We start from the raw sequence: 9,317 nt of genomic DNA, 5'->3' as shown, positions 1-9,317 counted from the left end.
CCGGAGGTCCATGGTGCACAGGGCCAAAGGCCTGGACAAAGGAGTGCCCTCTCTGACCCTCCAGCCCAGACCCTGCATCTTTCCGGCTCCATCGCAAGTTGGGAAGGGTTTGTATCATGCACTTGCATCCTGATTTTGCAAGAAAGCTCAGGGAGAGGTAGGCATCTGCTTGTGTGATTGAAGGGGGCTTGAGAAATCCAATGTAGCCACTGGGCTTGTCACTTTTAAAATCAATATTTGTTAAGCACATCACACCTGCCAGGCCCCATTCTTAAAGCAATGACCGGAATAGAGCAATGAAAAAGAAACATTTTCTTTTCTTTTTTCTGTTTTTTTGAGACAGAGTCTCACTCCGTCACCTAGGTTGGAGTGCAGTGGCACCATCTCAGCTCACTGCAAGCTCCGCCTCCCTGGTTCAAGCAATTCTCCCACCTCAGCCTCCCAAGTAGCTAGGACTACAGGCTCACATCATCACCCTTGGCTAATTTGTTTTTTTTTTGTATTTTTTAGTAGAGATGGGGTTTCACCATATTGAACAGGCTGGTCTTGAACTCCTGACCTCATGATCCACCTGCCTTGGCCTCCCAAAGTGCTGGGATTACAGGTGTAATCACTGTGCCCAGCCAAAAGAAACATTTCTTCTGTGAGGCTTATATTCTGAGCGGAGAGACAGATGATAAATAAGAAACGTAAGTTAAACAGGTAGTGGATTAGATGGGGACAAATGCCAAGGAGAAGAATGAAACTGGAAAAGGGAATGGGGAGTGTCTGTGTGTGTGTGTGTGTGTGTTTGTGTGTGTGTGTTTTAGGGGGTTTTCAGTGAAGGGAGGGCCTTTTTTGGAAGGAAGCAGGAGGGTCTCACAGAAGAGGGGTCATTGGAGTCAAGACCTGAAGGAGATGAGGCAGCAAGCCATGCGGTTTTTGGGGAAAGAGTGTAGTGGAGGAGAACAGCTAGTGCAGGGCCCCGAGGCTGCAGTGTGCCTGGCACGGACTAGTCCAGGGCAGCAAGGAAGCAGGATGGCTGGGATGAGGAGGAGAGGAGGGAGAGGTGGGTTAGAGAGGCACCACATGGAGCCTCTGGTCCATGTAGGGACTTTGACTTTGGGTAGGATGCAATACCATTGGAGGGTTTGTGTTTTTTTAATTCTTTATTTTATTTACATTTATTTATTTATAGATTTATATTTGTTTATTTTTGAGACAGGGTGTCTCTCTGTTGCTCACGTTGGAGTGCACTGACACAATTATAGCTCACTGCAGCCTTGATCTCCCAGGCTCAAGCAATCTTCCTACCTCAGCCCACTGAGTAGCTGGGACCACAGGCAGGCGCCACCACGCTTTTGGGTTTTAGTAGAGATGAGGTCTTGCTATGTTGCCCAGGCTGGTCTTGAACTCCAGAGCTCAAGCAGTCCTCCAGCGTCGGCCTCTCAGAGTGCTGGGATTACAGGTGTGAGTGACTGTGTTCGGCCCCATCTGAGGATACTGAATAGGCAAGGTACTAAATTTTCAAAAGAAGGTCTCTGGCTGTCATGGTGAAAACAGACAGAATGCAGCACAGCAAAATTGGGGAGATCAGTTAGGACACAATTGTGATAAGGCTAATGAGAGATAACGGGCTTGGATGTTGTAGCAATGGAGGTGGTAAGAAGTGTTGCTATAGAAATCTAGATATATTTAGAAAGAGCCAAGAGGATCTACTGATGGATCCAGTGTGAGAGCCTCAGAGAGGGAAGTCAAAATCAACTAGGAGATCATCCTCTGAACTGCTGGGAGGCTGGAACACCACATACTAAGAGAGAAGGCTGTGGGAGGAACTGGTTTTCAGTGGGGCGAGCTCAGGAGCTCATCCTACGGCCTGAGTTGGCTGTCGGCAGACTGGTCTGGGCTGGATGGACCTGTAACTCTGGGAGATACCTGCATTTGGATGGTGTATGATGCAGTGAGACAGGGCTGGGTCACCAGCCACCATTCAGTGAGCACTGTGCCAAGATCTTTCTAGCACCTTCTCACCTCACTATCCCAAGAAACCCAAGAGGAGGGTGCTATTATCACCTCCGTTATGTAGATGGATAAACTAAAATCCAAGGCGGCAAGGGACTCACTAAAGCCACACTACCAGGAAAAAGCAGAACCAGCTTCCAACTTATATGTGTGTCATTTCAGAACTCAGGCTCTTTAACCCATGCATACTATTGTAATTTCTTCTTTTTTATTTTATTTTTATTGATACATAATATTTGTACATATTTATGGGGTACATGTGATTTTTGTTACATGCATAGGATGTATAATGATCAAGGCATGCGATTTAGGACATCCATCCCCTCGAGTATTTGCCATTTCTATGTGTTGGGAACATTTCAAATCCCCTTCTCTAGTTTTTTGTTTGTTTGTTTGTTTTTGTTTTTTGAGACAGAGTTTCGCTCTTGTCACCCAGGCTGGAGTACAATGGCATGATCTTGGCTCACTGCAATCTCCACCCCCTAGGTTCAAGCGATTCGTTTCCTCAGCCTCCCAAGTTGCTGGGATCACAGGCACCAGCCACCACATCCAGCTAATTTTTGTATTTTTAGTAGAGACAGGGTTTCACCATGTTGGCCAGGTTGTTTTCAAACTCCTGACCACAGGTGATCACCCTGCCTTGGCCTCCCAAAGGGCTAGGATTACAGTTGTGAGCCACCACACGCAGCCGCTATTCTGAAATATGCAATACATTGTTGTTAGCTGTAGTCACCCTATTCTGCTAGTGAACAGTAGAACTTACTCCTTCCATCTCACTGGACGTTTGTAACCATTAACAAACCTCTCTTCATCCCACACATCTTTCTCAGTCCCTGGTAACTATCATTCTACTTTACCTCCATGAGATCACTGTGTGTGTGTGTGTGTGTGTGTGTGTGTGTGTGTGTGTGTGTGTCTGTGTGTCTGTGTGTTTTGGTTTCCAAATATGAATAAGATAAATGTCTTCCTGTGTCTGGCTTGCTTTACTTAACATAATGACCTCCAGCTCCTGCAAATGACAGGGTTTTACCTTTTTTTAATGGCTGAATAGCATTCCATTGTGTGTGTATCATATTTTCTTTATCCATTCTTTCATTGATGGACACTTGTTCTATATCTTGGCTATTGTGAATAGTGCTGCAATAAACATGAGGATGCATGTATTCCTTTGATATACTGATTTTTTCCCCCTTTGGATAAACACCCAATAGTGGGCTTGCTGAATGATATGGTAGTTCTGTTTTTTAGTTTTTTGAGAAATCTCCATACTGTTTTCCATAAACACTGTTCTAATTTACATTCTCACCAATAGTGTGTAAGAGTTCTTTTTTCTTGGCTGGGCTCGGTGGCTCATGCCTGTAATCCCAGCACTTGGGGAGGCTGAGGCGGGTGGATCGCAAGGTCAGCAGTTTGAGACCAGCCTGACCAACATGGTGAAACTGCATCTCTACTAAAAATACAAAAATTACCTGGGCATGGTGGCACACGCCTATAATCCCAGCTACTTGAGAGGCTGAGGCAGGAGAATCCTTGAACCCAGGAGGTGGATGTTGCAGTGAGCCAAGATTGTTCCACTGCACTCCAGCCTGGGTGACAAAGACTTTGTCTTAAAAAAAAAAAAAAAAGGTTCTCTTTTCTTTGCATCCTTGCCAGCATCTGTTATTTTTCGTCTTTTTGATAGTAGTCATTCTAACTGGGGCAAGATGGTATCTTGTTGTGGTTTTTTATTTGCATTTCCCTGATGATTAGTGATGTTGAAAATGTTTTCATATGCCTGTTGGCCGTTAGCACATCTTCTTTTGGGAAATGTCTATTCAGATCCTTTGCCCACTTTTTAATGGGATTGTTTGTTGTTATGCTCCTGAGTTTCTTGTACATTCTGGATATAGTTTCTTGTTAAATGAATAGTTTACAAATATTTTCTCCCATTCTGTAGGTTGTCTCTTCACTCTGTTTTTTTCCCTGTGCATAAGCTTTCAAATTTCATATAGTCCCATTTACCTATTTTTGTTTTAGTTGTCTGTTCTTTTGGGGTCTTAGCCATAGAGCCTTTGCCTAGATCAGATATCCTGAAGTGTTTCTTCTGTGTTTTCTTCCAGTAGTTTTGCAGTTCTAGGCCTTACATTTCAGTCTTTAATCCACCTTGAGTTGATCTTTGTATATGGTGAGAGATAGGGATATAATCTTTCTTCGGAATATGGATGTTTAATATTCCCAGCACCATTTATTGAAGAGGGTCTCCTTTCTCCAGTGTAGGTTCCTGGCATCTTTATTAAAAAGCAGGTGACTGTAAATATATGAATTTATTTCTGGGTTCTCTGTTCTCTTCCATTGGCCTATGTATGTATTTTTATAAAATACCATACTGTTTTGGTTGCTATAGCTTTGTAATATATTTTAAAGCCAAGTAGTGTAATGCCTCCAACTTTGTTTTTTTTGCTTAGGATTGCTTTGGCTGTTTGGGCTCTTTTCTGGTTCCATATGAATTTTAGATTTTTTTTTATTTCTGTGAAAAATAGCATTGGTATTTTGATAGGGATTGCATTGAATTTACAAATTACTTTCAGTTAGTATTGTGATCTTAACCATATTAATTCTTTCAATTCATGAGCATAAGATGTCTGTCCATTTGTTTGTGTCATATTCAATTTCTTTCATCAGTATTTTGTAGTTTTCCTTGTAGAGATCTTTTACTTCCTTGGCTAAATTTACTCCTAGGTATTTTATTTTAATTTTTGTAGCTATTATAAATCAGATTGCCTTATTGATGCAATTTCTTCTTTTGTGTTCCTCCCTCCCACCTTGCTCTTTTCCTTCCTCTCTTCCTCCCTTTCTCCCTCCCTTCCTTTTTTTTTTTTTTTCCTCAAGATAACCACCTTTAGCTTTCAAGTATTTTTGGAAGAGGTCAAAGTACAGTTGGAGTGAACACTCAGCATTTAAAATTTTTTAATTTTATTATTTATTTATTTATTTATTGAGACAGAGTCTCCCTCTGTTGCCTAGGCTTGAGTGCAGTGGTGTGATCTTGGCTCACTGCAACCTTTGCCTCCCAGGTTAAAGTCATTCTCCTGCCTCAGCACCCCCTAGTAGCTGGGGTTACACATACATGTCACCATGCCTGGTTAATTTTTGCATTTTTAGCAGAGACGAGGTTTCACTGTGGTGGCCAGGCTGGTCTAGAATTCCTGACCTCAGGTGATCCACCTGCCTCAGCCTCCCAGAGTGCTGGGATTACAGGTGTGAGCCACTGCGCCCAGCCAACGCTCAGCATCTTTTAAAATTTTCTTAAATTTTTTATTATGGACATTTTCAAACATATATGAAAATAAAGAATAATAAATGGCATGAATCCAATTTCAGCAATTGTCAACATGTGAGTAATCTCGTTTCATCTGTACTCCTATCTGTCCCCATGCTCCCTGTCCCTACAATGGCTTATTATGAAGCAAATCTCAAAATTCACGTTATTTCATCTATAAATGTTACTATCTTTATTAGTTGATTTAATTAAAAATTACTGAACATCTGCTCTCTCAGGTTATGTTCTATGTTCTGATAAATTTTTAATCATCTTTCAAATTTCAGTTCAAATGTCACCTCTTCCTGGAAGCTTTCCCTGATTTTCCCTTCTCCCAAAAGAACTCAATGACTCCTTCTCTGGCTCCGGTACTCGCTTCCCACTCCCAAAGGGGGCAAATACGCCATCAACCCCCATCTCACCGAGGATCAGCGCTTCCCCCAGCTATGACTCTCCCGAAAAGCCAGGCAGAAAACCAATGTGTTTGCCCCCGACTACACCGCTGGGATGTCACCCTTCGTAGAGAATGACATCTCTAGCCGCTCAGCCACACTGCAGCTCCGGGACAGCACCTTGGGAGCTGGGCGGAGACGCTTAAATCCCAATGCTTCCAGAAAGAAGTTTGTGAAGAAAAGGTGAAATGCGAGTTCCCATAGACAGACTGGATGGCTGTGGTGGCTGCTGAGGAGTTCCAGTGTCCCATTTCCCCAGGCGGGTGTCACAGTGCAGCCTTGCCTGGCCATGCTCTGCTGGGTCAGCAGGGAACTGGGCCGTCTGTAGCCTGTGAAAATTCAGATTATAAGCTTCCTTCACAGCACTCATTGTTTTATAGCAATTATTTTAAATGTAAGGAGATAGTATAATAATGCTTAAGAGCTTCAGAAACAAATAGACTGTTTTCGATTTCTGCTTTGGAATCAAATAGACTTGGTTTAAAATTCTGCTTTCTGAGTTTAATTCCTCTGAACCTCAGTGTTCTTATCAGTAAAATGGGGAAATAGCACTCACCTTACACTGTGGGGAATAAATGGGTTATGAATCCAAAGTGCCTTGCACAGTGCCTGGCACACTGTGAGCATTCCTTCAGGAAGTGACCTGCTTCTCTCGCCACACTGTGCTGGAGGCGGGACCACAACTGTCTCGTGTGTGCTGGCACCTGGAAGTCTCTGTAGGAGAGTGTGGGGGGGGCAGCCTCCAGTTACTGAAAGCGGGCAGACTGGGCCCTAGCAGCCCTGCTGGCCATGGACAGATTTTCTGGCAGAGAGGGCCTCTGGTTCAACTTGTGGGCTATTTAAGGGCGTTAGTAAAAATCTGACAGAATGACCTGATTTTGTCTTTTAATGCACGCTTATTTTGTTTACTTGAAAACCACAAATTTGTCCCTCCCCTCAACTAAATAGTCTTTATTATAGAAACTCTGGAAAGATCAGAAAGAAAAAAAAAATCACAGACTCAGCCCAGATCACCAATTTATGTATTACTGTATTTCCTTCTTCTTTTTAAAACATGTGTTTTATTTTTCTCTATGAAATTATAATGGCATTTTGTTTAAGTTTTGGTACAGCTCCAACTTTTTAAAGTCATCTTCATTTTGAAGGTTGAAGTCTGACCTTTCAGACAAAAGCTCCAGGTGTGAAAGGGTCAGGGAGTTTGCATGTGGCTTCTAGACTGAGCGAGGCGTCTAATGTGTGGCTGGCAAAACATGCCTGGAACACTTCTCACTGCCCCGCTGGGGCTTCTGTTCTGAAAAAGAGATTGGTTTGGGACAGGGAAGTATGGCCTAAACACTTGACACCCTGTTTAGACCAGGGTGCTTCCAACAGTTTGCAACTAACTATCCATTGCTATAAGGCATTTAGATGCATTATCCTCTGACCAATTCAATGGGGTATTACTGGGATACAGAGGCTCAGAGAAGGAAAGAGACTTGCTCGGGTCTCTAGACAGCTAAAGGTGGGTGAGGATCTCAATCCTCAGCTCACCTTCCTGGGCCTGAGAGACTCCAGCACTGAGTCCATTCATCCCTTTTCTGCCTTTTGCTGTGCTCTACCTCCTTCTGCAAGCTCAGGGTTTCTGCTCGCATATCTCTGGGGATGGGGAGCTCACCACCTTTCAGCGTCATCTCTGTCTTCACTAGACAGCCTTCCCTCACTGAACCAAATCCAGCCTCTGAATGACTCTTCTCATAATCCTCAGCTCCATGCTCAGAGGGCACAGAGCACGTTTCTCTCTCTGAGCTGGTGCAGCCCTGCAGGTATCTGGAGACAGAGGCCTCTGAGGCTGTTACTCTTCAGGCTGGAAATTTCAGCTCCTCCAAGTATTTAACAGACTAAAGGCAAAATTAGTAACAAGGGAAGAAAAAAGGCCAGGCGTGGCCACTGCTTGTAGTCTTATTCTAGTGGTCTAGAAGACAATGTGTACTGCTTCTTGATTTTCTCCTCAGTTCAGATGGATACCCCTCCGCATCCATTTAAGCAGGTGTTGCTTAGGGTGAGGGCTAAGCCCACCAGCTTCTCATCCCTCTATCCTGGACTGTGTCATCCCTGCCAGAGGCCTTAGTCACCATCCATAAGCTCTTGAATTGCAAGCCTCTATTTCCAGCGCAGATCCCTCCCTGGAATGCCAGACCAAAACATGGAGCTGCGTCCTGAGATGTCCTCTGGGTGCTGCAAACAGCCGGTCCGCACTGGGACTCATCTTCATTGGCGCATTGCACTTTGCTCACTGTACCCACTAACCTGTGAGCTCCCTTTGGCAGGGCTGGAGAGCTCTGGGGCTTAGAACAGTGCTTGGCACAAGAAGACACGAAAGGTTTGTTAAATGAATACACGCTCTCTCCTCACTCCCAGCTTGCTGTTCTTCTAGTTTCCTCTAGTTTAAAAAATAGCACCAAGTTCCAAGCACTGTCTGAGTCAGAGGACAAGGTGCTCCCTCGATTCTGCACTTCTGAATACCTCACTCCTGTGTCCACGCGGCTAGTTTATCCTGCCACTTGTACCCCTTAAATTGCTCTTCCATCCTCCAGTTCTCTCCATGCACTGTTTCAACCCCAGGCACCGCCATCCTTCTCCTGGATCGCTTCCACAGCCTGCTTTCTGCCCACTGCCCTGTTCGGCCCAGTCTTCCAGCTGCGGTTGGAGGGAGCTTGCCGAAATGCAAGACTGCCCATGTCGCATCGTTGCCTAAAACCCTATGTTGGTGAAGACCACACCTCTTAGCTCCTGCCAGGCTCTCGAGACCTCTTTCCTGGCCACCGTTTGCTCTCCAGCCAGGCCCGTCTCCCATCAGGTACCGTGCGGCCTGACTTTCCCTCCATGCTCCTCCCAACCTGGAGGTGCTCTCTTCCCCACCACGCCCCAACCCCAGTTGTTGGAGATCTTGTCTCTCTAGGTCCCACAGGAGTGCCTCCACGGCTGCACCCACATGTCCCAACTGTCCGTCTCCAGCCTGGGCGTCAGTTCTGACCTCCAGATCACATTCCTGTCTCCAAATCACACTACTGAATCCTGCCCCTCCTTCAGACAAAAAGCCTCCTCCTCCTGCAGTCTTCCCCAGCTCAGTCTGCTCTAGCTGAGGAGACTAAAAACCTCAGAGCCATTCTTGGCTTCTTTCTTCCTCTCACATCCCAGATCAGCTTGGCTTCACCCTCAAAACACACCTAGACTCAGGGCCTGGGTCCTCAGCTCCACGGCTGCTCCGGATCCCGGCTGCCCTGAGTTGCCCTCGCCTCTCTGTGGAGCACTGCAGAAGCCTCTTCACCAGCCTCTGTGTTCTCTCCTCTCCACATGGCAGTCAATCATGTCTCTTGTGCGCAGATCCCTCCAGTAGCTCCCTGATCTCATTGGAGTAAAAGCCAAAGTCCTTACAACCCCTCACAACACCCCAGATGAGCCCCCACCCCCAACCTGCTTTCCAACGTCCTCTCCTCCACTCTCCCTGCATTCACTTCTCTCAGCCACGCTGACTCCCTCCAGGCTCCTTCCTCAGGGCTTTGCACTTGCCTGTTACTTGCCTGGGA

Source organism: Sapajus apella, unplaced genomic scaffold, assembly GCF_009761245.1.
Source record: "Sapajus apella isolate SASKATOON/1434 unplaced genomic scaffold, GSC_monkey_1.0 scaffold62, whole genome shotgun sequence".
Taxonomy (NCBI): Eukaryota; Metazoa; Chordata; class Mammalia; order Primates; family Cebidae; genus Sapajus; species Sapajus apella.
This window is presented reverse-complemented; position numbering follows the sequence as displayed.